This window comes from Delphinapterus leucas, chromosome 5 (assembly GCF_059928025.1).
Source record: "Delphinapterus leucas isolate spDelLeu-1000000601 "Yukka" chromosome 5, BTC_Dleu_Yukka2, whole genome shotgun sequence".
Taxonomy (NCBI): domain Eukaryota; kingdom Metazoa; phylum Chordata; class Mammalia; order Artiodactyla; family Monodontidae; genus Delphinapterus; species Delphinapterus leucas.
The window spans coordinates 86,705,790-86,716,313 of record NC_143133.1 but is presented as its reverse complement, the minus strand read 5'-3'; the positions used below and the strand labels follow the sequence as shown (position 1 = coordinate 86,716,313).

At 39.0% G+C, this 10,524-nt stretch overlaps 1 protein-coding gene across 4 annotated transcripts in view; it reads right to left on the bottom strand.

Moving 5' to 3' along the window:
* DCK (deoxycytidine kinase) overlaps positions 1–10,524 on the bottom strand; it is a 118,218-nt gene that overhangs the window by 55,759 nt on the left and 51,935 nt on the right. For 2 of the 4 annotated variants that reach the window (XR_016393318.1, XR_016393319.1), the window contains one exon: positions 10,372–10,521. The exons of the other annotated variants lie outside the window; for them this stretch is intronic. The gene's annotated coding sequence lies outside the window, so the exon portion shown is untranslated. The remainder of the gene's footprint in view (positions 1–10,371; positions 10,522–10,524) is intronic. 4 annotated transcript variants of the gene reach the window in all.

Sequence of the window (10,524 nt, the reverse complement as noted above, 5' to 3'; positions counted from 1 at the left end):
CTGTAAAAAGAAAAATAACAATTATTTGATGAATCTTAAATGATATAAAATTTTCATTGAGAGTATGATACCTCATGATACCTAAATCCATATAAGAATCTCTTCATGTCTTCTCTTCTTGCCCCCCTTTCAGGTTCTATTTTTAGCATTCTATTTTTAGATTTCTGCACTCACTGCTGAGGTAACATGATGTGCAAATTTCCATTAACTGGCAAAATACTGAAAAATCAAAAGATTTCTTCCTAGAAAATATATAGGAAATTTGCCTCAGCAAATCTCTGCAAGAACTTCTATAAGGCTATCTACTCCTAATCTCTTACTGAGATTTGAAAGACATAAATACAAATATTTCTTTCTAAATGTTTGTCAAAGTGAAAAAGCCCCTATAAGAAAACGTGGGAAAACAGAATCCTATTGAAATATAGAAAAATAGAAATCTACTGGAATTCATCAACCATAAGGATTTGGGTTCTCTTAAAAACAAAAAACAACAACTCATACTTAAAATAAGTTTTAGTGTAGAATTTGTGGCCAGATTTACCTTCCTTAACCAGCAGACTGCTGGTTCTTGTTTATATGTTTACGTGATCTTGTATCTTGTCCCTTAATGAAAAATCATCTTTATATAGTCTTACTGAGTAGTTCTACATATAGTCCACATATGGTTCTCAAAGATTTAATAGTTATTGTATAAACGCAATAAATTTTTTTCATGTTATCTTAGTTGTTATTACAAACACTATCATATTTGGGAGAGGAAAGTCTGCAAAATGTATGCAGTTTTGGAAAATGGGTGCAAAGCTAGTGTTAGAAGCCAGGTCCTGACAGAGACATGCAGTATTTCCCAAAGCCCATAACTGTTTATTTTCTGTCCCTGTGAAAGAAATGATAATTTCAGAATGCCCATAGAATAAAGAGAATACGAATTCAGACTGTGAAAGGACCATGACCCATTGCTGATTCCTCGAGAGTTTGGAACTTAACCAACACACCCACCCTCAGCTCATCCTCAGGATTAGCGCATCACCATTTAAAATACTTCCACGATGAATAGTCTTCTGTGTGAATTTTCCTTGTGTTCAAGTATTTGGTATTACTTTCTTCTGTGTCTCTGACTATAATCATCAGAGTCACTGTTTCGTCTTACTAGAGCCACTTGAAATAACCAATCTCTGAGTAACCCCTACTAATTATTTGAGACTTGGGAAGAAAGAGCCATTCTGAAGAGGTTCCCATTCTACCTTTAGCCTTCGCATTTTTCCCAGAAAAGAATAAACTGTGTCTCTTTCAATAGCATCTGTGTGTGTTTGGCCGAATAATGCCTCAAGGAGCAGTGATACAGCACAGGAGTTATGAGAATGAAGCCAGAGTCACTGAAATCCCTCAAGCCACAAAGTATTCTCCCTGAACTTGATGGCCTGTCACTATCTTTATCTGCATATATACATGTTTATTTTCTAATAAAAATTTTCATTTAGAGGTAGGTTTAAATAGAGAGTTGAATAGGTTCATGGAAGCCTCAGATAAGTTAAAACATACATATGAGAAAACCCCTTTAAATTATATTTAATGTAATGGACTTATTGAAGTTACTCTTATAGAATATATTTCAACACAATCTTTCCTAAAAAGGATATTGAACTGTTTTAATTAATATAGAATTGAATTCTATATTAATAGAATTCATATAGAATTCTCAGCACATCAAAAAGCCCATCTTGCCTTTAAAGCATGTTAGAGAATTTTCCGTATAAGCTTAAGGTTATAAGAGCTTTATACCAACTCCCTCCTCAGTCCTCCTTGAACACACATAAATACACACACACACACACACACACACACACACACACACACACACACAGCTCCAGGGAAGAGGCAGAGTTAGATCCCCATATAGACTCCACTGCCAAAATAGAGGTTTCTGCATTCAAGTAAGCTAATAACCATTACTCATAACAAAGATGAACAGAATACTTACTCTGAGCCAGGCACTGCACTACAGCCTTATATGAATTCTTTCATTTAATGCTCAGAACAACTCTATAAGCTATCATGATTTGAGGTTTAGAGAGTTTTTGTAGGTTTAGAGAGAATTGCCAAGTTCACATGGCCAAGGAAGAGTGCAGCTAGAATTCAAACTTGGGCTGTCTTACCCCAGAGCCCCATGCTTTTGCTGTCCCAGTCACAGCATTTTTAGCAACCTCATATAAACCCATGGAGCACCTTTAAGTCACCATTTCAGAGCTTAAAACTTTGTACTCCTTTCTTGTCCTTAAGTTGCCATGTTTTTTAGTTCAAGTGTCAATTTACTTCCTTCAACACTGGAGCCAAGTAAGCCAAGAAGGCTTCTAGAATTGAGCCAATGATTAGAATCAGGAAGTAATAATGAAATTTTTAGGCTGTAAAATTGGAAGCGTGGGAAAGAAGGGAGCTTCTTTTTCAAAGTAGCTAATTGTCTTATCAGCTGAGAAATGGATATATCCAGTTGTGGTATATTCTCAAATAGTAGTTAAAACAAAGGAATTATATCTAATGTAGCAACATGGAAAATATCTGGAAAAACTTAAGCTTGAATGAAGAAATCAAGTTGGAATATGTTATGTACTGAATAATATTATACCTTTAATTCTTAAACCCATAAAATAACATTATATATTGATATGGACACACACATGTAAACAAAATACATAAAACACTGATGGGAAGGGGAAAAAAATCTGCCTTGGGAATGGTTACTTCTGGGGAACTTAGGGAGTTACCGGCTAGGGAGTAAATAGAGGACTTTGACTATATCTGTAATGTTGTATTTATTTCAAAATGTCTGAGACAAAGATGGCAAAATGTAAATACTTGTTAAATGTAAGAGGTGATTACATGGTATCTGTTATATTCGTTTCTATAAATTCCAGAATATGTGAGAGTTTGTTATTTCAACATAATGTTCTGAATGTTTGAAATAGTTTATCATTTCAACTGCACAACTGAGGTGGGAAAAGTTATGAGAAATAGATAATTATGTATTGTGAGATGGGGAATGTATTGATATATAATTCATGCTCTCTTCTGAGGAAAGAGAAAGACCAGCCACTGTTGAATGCAAGGAGCATAGAGCAGTTTTGTGGCCATCTGAGCATGCAGTCTGGGGAGGGGGAAGATGTCAAAGTAGTGGTTAGATAGAACACAGGAGGAGAAAAGGTGATGAGAGAATATAGTGTTCTGTTGCGGGCATGGTGGGGGGAGTCATATGTAAATGAAATGTTTGAAACCTGAACTATAACTGACTGCAAATGCAGAGTCCTGGCTGGGCTGGAGCTGAGACTCAGACACACCCAAGTTAGGGAGAATAAGAGGACACCCAGCACCCTTTTTCCCTCCTGCAGACACAGAATTTATTGAAATAAACTGGATTACTTGAGACTGTGGATCCGCCTGGGAAAATAATTAAATCCTGACCCCAGTTAGGTTTCACACATATACAACTATGTCTGTTTAATTGAGGGAAACTCAAGTAAAATCAGAAATAACAAGAGACAACAGAAAACTTACCAAAGGGAGCTAAGTGTCTGGTGCAGTAAATTCAGCAAAAGAACCCAGTGGAGGGCAGAGAATTTAGCAGCTCGGAGCAGAACCCAAGAGGAAGCAGGCATTCCAGCAGCATATTCGAGCCCTGTACCTATGAATTAACAGCTGTCTCACAACTTAGAAACTTTGGGGCACAAGTCTTTGTACCATTCCCAAAACTGAAGAAAGAAAAACTCTATTTTTCATTCTCAAAAACAAAATTGGTGAAACTATTAGCAAAGACCCCAAATGAGAAGGTGTTGGTGGCAGCAAAGTCCCAGCTTACCAGGCTCAAAGGCAGCTGCAACATCAGAGTTCCAACCAGATTACTTCCAGGTGGAAGTTCTGGCTGCAGCAGGAGCAATGCAGTTCAACTCAAAAGACAGCACTATTTATCTAACTCATTGTGTTTTAAGCCTCACCAAGCCTGTTCTAGAACTCTTTGTCTTCACCGTGAACACAGAGCAAGGAAGCATTCCTTCTCTGACTTTGCAAAAGCTCCACTGGCTGAGGTGCCTGAGACAAGAGCCATACCAAGGCAGTGATGGCAGCATTGTGGCAGGCTGGCACCAACAAGGCGGCCCTTCCCAATGAGGCAGCCCTTCGCTGGGATCTGCAGCTAGACTGCAGTAGCAACGGCAGAGTTCCAGTTTTCGCAGCTGTGGCAATTCAGTTTAGGAAGCCCCAGAAGTGAGCTCTAGCCCGGACTCATTATGGATAAAGGAAAAGCATCTTGTGGGGGAGTTTCCACAAATAAATGGAGGAGGGGGACTCCACACAAAGCATAATGGGTAGGTGAGGTGTAGAGGAATTGAGATGTGAATGTTTTTGTGCTCCTAAGGTGGGAAAGGCTGAGATGTTCAAGTTACCTTAACTTGCTACTTGAAAGACGGAATGTTTATGAAAGTCTTTGTGCTTCAGAGGGAAAAAAACATAATAAAATAAAACAAAACACAAGTTTGAATTAGATCATTCTTTGCAATGTTTTTGCATCCCTCTAAGATATGAAATCTTCTAAGAGGATTTTTTTGGTTAAGCAAACAAGGAATGGGAAGGGAGGAGGAAAAGAAAGAAGAAACTGCAAATGATCAAATATATCCACTTACAATATGTTGACAATCTCTTCAATTGTAAGCAATGAGAAACATGTAATACTTGAGCCTGTTTTAAATGAAACTTGGTGTAATAGCTAGAATTTTAGCCTGAAGCCTGATGGTATACGGGGAGAGGTGACAGCACCCCTGCAGCAGGGATGACAGAAGACAGAAATCCAGGTGAAATGAGGAGGGGCTGAGCCATAACAGTGACCACAGAGCTGGCTCCAAAGATAAAAAGCCCCCTAACTCACCCCCAAACATTTAAAAGCCCGTAACACAAGCCATCCTCAATTCACAAAGCATTTAAATATACGAAGAACGGAAAAATTATGGAAGTGAGAAAGGCAGGAGAAGTAGAAACACCAGAGATAATTCTGATGCAGTGTTGAGCATTGTCCAGAAACATGGGTGGAAAGGGAAGCTAGTCATCCTCTTAAATGTGTCCTACGTGGAGAAGCATTTTAGCCAATTGGTTTGTTGAAAGTGCAGGTACTCTTACTCACCCAGCACTTTGCCCATGTCAAGAATCATGCTGGCTTCCCTGAGAGATCCCCCTCTGGCTTAAGCGGTTCCATCAGTTGCTGTCTGAGAAGGCAGCAAAGGGAGAGTGCACACTGACCCTAGCGGGCCCAGCCCAGCCTCCTTAAGAGGGCAGACGGGACACATGTGAGCTGTCTCTACCTTCCTGAGTCTTGCACAGGTATAAACGCATAAGCGTCACAGCAAAGGATCACATGGGGACCAGAAGAGGCGCACGCATGCTGAACTCCTGCTGTCAAGGTAACAACTACCTTCAATTCCTGGCAACAGGATCCTTCCGGACCTGCTGTCAGAGAAACTAAGGGATTAGCCAGACTTTTCCCTGTAGGGAGGTCACTGCCTTCCAGAGGGCAGATCAATATATTAATCCCACCAGAGAAGACTGGCAGCATTGCTCAGCTGTGGGGGACACAGCCCATAGCCCTTACACTTCACACCTTCTTACTGCTTCCAATACAGACTTAGTACCCACAGAGGAGTCTACCTCCAGTTAGTGACATATGATGGCTTGTTGGCATCCTGGTCTCTGTGGAAAATGGTCCGTCATCAAATCACAGCAATTCCTTTTGGTGAAATTCAAATCTTATCATAATGGGACTTGAGGATTTGATGATACCTGGAGATCATTCTGGCTACAGAATCTTTAAAGAAATAGCATGCCTGAAATTCAAAGCACAAAAGGACATACCACTTCTACAGCCATAGGTGTTTTAACACATTGCATATGTGCACATGTTTCCCCTGTCTTGACCAAATAATAGGTTTGGAATAGGAATGCATAGCAATTATAAGACCCCAAAGCCCCCTCCTCTCCCCAGGAGGTGTCTCGAGAGCAATATCAGAATTCTCTCAGCAACGAACAACTGACACCACTTTCCTGCAATCCTGGCTCCCTGAGATGACTGCCAAGGCCTCTGAGAGTTTTACCTCTGCCATAGAAGCACCCTAAAGCTGACAAAGAACAAACATTACGTCACAATTCCACCAAAGTAGAGAATAGCTCTTCATGACTCCGTTCTTAAATTATTATATGGATCCCAAAACAGCAATGCTTTGTTCCTCCAATGTTCCCAAGATTTTCATGAAAAAATCTCTTTGACATTTTACTCGCAGCCCCTCCCTAGCACTCAGACAGGGATCCGTGGGAACTGGACAGAGTATGAGCTTCATGAAGAATCCTCAACGTGCCCCCAGATTATCCCACCCCCACCAACCCTAGGCTGCCGCCAGCCCTTATTCCTTTAGGATGATTTATTGCCAAGCAGGCTGCTCAGGCCACTTTGTAGACAGACTCCTAGAGACCTTGCAAATTTAAGGAAGCCTGAGACACAGACCTCCCAGAATGATCAAACCTGGGATAAACACAGTTAAGGTGACTTTATTTATGACCATGTACATCATTCTGTCAAGGAAAATGACTTCCTCACAATGGAAGACAAAACTATCATTAAACAAGAAAGAAGGGCTTCAACTAAGCAAGAGCAAAGATTCTGCACATGTCCACATTTACACACCCGAGACAGGACTGGAGTGTGCTGAGGAAAATCAGAGTCAGAAAGCTCATAGCTTGAAAAATTCTTCCTTTGGGTGACCTCTCTAACCAAGGATCAAGGCTCTTCTATTGTCAGACACATAGAATCAAGGAGATGTCTGACAATTATCTCTCTTAATCACAATTTCCTCAACTGTGAATATCAAGGGGCGTTAACTTTTGAGAATCTGAGAGCTACAGATCTTCCCCCCAGAAAAACAAACACAAACACTTCTATACAAAATTTTTCACATAATTTTGGGAGGATAAGTTTCACAGATCTTAAAATTCAGGTTAAGGAACCCCGAACTAGATGATTTCTGAGATTTCTTCCAATTCTAAGATGAGTTTATGGAAGTTCTGGTTAAACTTGACAGATTAAACAATCTCATTTTTCTCTACTCCCTCCTAAAAACTTACCAGAAAAATGAAAACAACCAGAAAAATAATAAAAGGTGAGGAGACGTTAACAAAATAACAGAAAGTAGAAAGTAGATGGACAAGTCAAACTGACTTAGCTGAGCAGAGATTTAAGCAGCTGCACAGAAACCATTCAATTCACCCACCCAGAACACTGGAATGGCTCTGAAATTGAAGGCACTAGTACCTATGAAAGTAAAAGTGAGAAGGGAAGTCAATCAAGGTTTACTCTCTTGTACAGGCTCTACCAAAGCCCAGTAACTACTTTTGTATTCTTTTTCGTAAAGAGGAGCCCCTAAATTGTATAGCTTTAGGCCCCAATAATCTTGAATTTGTCCTTCAGTGTGGCTGAAACAAAGATAAGTTGAAAGTCTTTATTAGAAAAAGTTAGATTCCAAGATGCTCTTCCTCAACCAGGGAATTACTGTGTTGTACACCTGAAACTAACATAACGTAAATTAACTATACTTCAGTTAAAAACTATCTGGAACATAGTGGACATTCAACTAGTATGTGATAAGTAGATGAAGAATAAGTGAATTAATGAACTAATGAATGCCAATTGTACATTCAACAATGATTTGATGCACTTTGAGGGCCCAAAATGTGTTAACTTCTAGAACCCCTTCATGGGACCACAGTACTCCTATATCCAAATCTTTTCTCATGCTACCTTTTCTCCATAGAATACATCCTTTTTTCTTATAGTTTCTAGAATCTCGTCTTTTCTTATCAAGGTTTTTCCAAGTAATGAGCTGAAAAGAGGCCCATTCTATCTAAACATGCATTTTCCTGCAACTCACACTTGATTAACATAAATACGTTTGTACTGATTTTTCTAAATAATGTATAATCATTCAGTATATTTGCAAGATAGTAATTCTTTTGTCTTTTAATGTACAGAAAAAAGTCTTAATTATCTATTTTTATTGGAAGAAACTGAGTGCAATAGGAGAAAACACAAGAGAAGTACGGTCCATATCAAATCTTGCTTTCAAATTCTTAGGCATCATTAAGCAGAATACATAACAAAACCATCTGCTACAATGTTCATTATTTCTTATTTACTTTTCCCCCTATATAGTATATAACCAAACTTTGTCAAACAAAATATTGATCCTCTTTAACTGGGGAAAAGTATAAAAACAAATACAAGCAAAATAGCAAGAATAGCAAGTAGCTTATTCATTAGCATGGATAATGAAGAGTTGAGTAAACATCTTATTTTGGTCTATCTTTGTCTACCTAACGTAGAGTGTGCTGGGTAGAAAAAGATAGAAACCAAAATTAAAAGTATATACTCTAAGAACTCCAGGATCATTTTTCACTAACCAACTTCCTACAGAGCCTTCACACATATCCTATTATATTTGATTTTTTAAAGTTCATATTTATAAAACATTTCAAAAAATAAATGACTTCTGATGCTAAGGGACAAATACATTCCCATATGCTACAGAAGAATCAAGTACATTACAGAAAACAAAAACAAACCTGTACATTAAAGTGCCAAGGATTAAAGAAAATTCTTTTATTCATTCAAGCGATGTTTATCTGGCATCTGCTTCATTTTCCAGATACCATTCTAGGCAATGAGAACACAGTAGTAAACAACACAAGTCCCTGCTCTGGTGGAGTTTACATTCTAGTGTAGGAAGACAGACTATAGACAAATACATAATTTGTCAGGTGGTGATAAAAACAGTAAACAAACACAAAGCATGGTAAAGGGAACAGTGGGAGACAGAGGCAGGTAGTCAGGGTAGTCAGCTAAGACCTGATTAATAAGATGACATTTGAGTAGAGACCTGAAGGAAGTGCTGGAGTGAGCCATGAAAAGATCTCGGGGGATAGCATCCCAGGCAGGGCAACCATCAGGACAAAGTCCCTGGGACAAGTGTGCTTTGTATATTCAAGGAACGGCAGAGTCCAGTCTGCTGTGAAGCCAGCAAGGAAGAAAGCAGTAAGAAGTGGAGATCATGAAGTACCTTATAGAGAATAGTAAGGTCTTTTGTCTTGCCTCTGATTGAAATGAGAGACAAAAGAAGGGATTAGATTTCCCTTATCCTACTGAAGAAGTCAGTCCTTCATTTCTACCTGGGATGGAGTAGAAGGAAGGAAAGGAATACATTAACAGGAATCACAATACCAAGGAGGGAAGAGACTAGTCCTGGTGAACAAGAGACTGATTGGAAATCCACTTAAGATCATAACATGTGGCTCTTGCAATTTTTATCTGAAAACACTGTTAATAGCAGGCTGACATTCGTGATTTCCTTCCATCCTAAATGCAGTAACCTCCTATTTTCCCATCAGGTGAGACAGGAATGCTAGTCTAAATTCAGCCTAATCATGGTGCCAATAATAGCACAAGTGTGAAGAGCACTTCTGAGCTGAAGATCCCCAATTTCTGCTTCTGAATTAAGCCTTGTTACATGTCCTCCAGGTTCAGGTTAATCACCATCCTGCGGTGAGCAAACTCAAAGGAGAGGCATCGACACTCTAACAAAGCTAGACCTCAGAACAAATTACCAAGCACTAGCCAGGCAAATGTGCCAGCATGCAGTAATCTCGTCTTTCTAGTTGCTGTATTTTTAGCAGTCACTGCTGAGCAACTCATTTTCCCACACTGAGGCTACTAGAGTAATTTTCCAACAGAACTTGCACAAAATATCACCAGCCTAATTTGTTTAACCTTCATAAGCTTTCTTTCGCTCCCTTCCTTCTTCCTTCCTTCCACCCTTCACTCCTCCCTCCCTTCCTTTCTTTTTCTTAGTAATCATAGCTACATTCTGGGCCTAAATTATCTCCTTTAGAGGTGAAATCTCTCCCTGCTTTAGGGAAAGAACTTTTCTGTGTTTAATTTTAATGGTAAATTAGGTTCAAAAAAACAACATCTGTTTTGAGCAATATTAAGATTGTACTGTGCAGTTCAAGTCCTCCTGGTGAATTCTCTTTCTAGTGAAATATTTTTGTGGTTATTGCTGCAAAAGAAAACTATTTTGTTCTTCAAAACGGATGCCAGTCAGGGAGCTCTATGGGAATTCCTGCCTCCTCAAGTTTCAGCCTATTCTCCTCTTTACAGCTACCATCACCTGGTCCTTATCTTCCCACACCCACTGGGCTTTGAAGACTCTCATTTATTGTTCATCACTATGCAGAAAAAGAAATGTAACAGAAATTCAAATTGCAATGATGTCACAACAAAATTTTAAATCTCACCTAGTTCTTCAGGTAATTAATTCCTATTGTATACTGACATCTAACTGGAGACAAGCAAATCTCTTTAGCACCTTTCCTGAATTTTCTTAGGAAGTGTCATCCATCAAGTGTTTATTAGGCATTATTATGTGCCAGGTATTGTTCTAGGTCCTA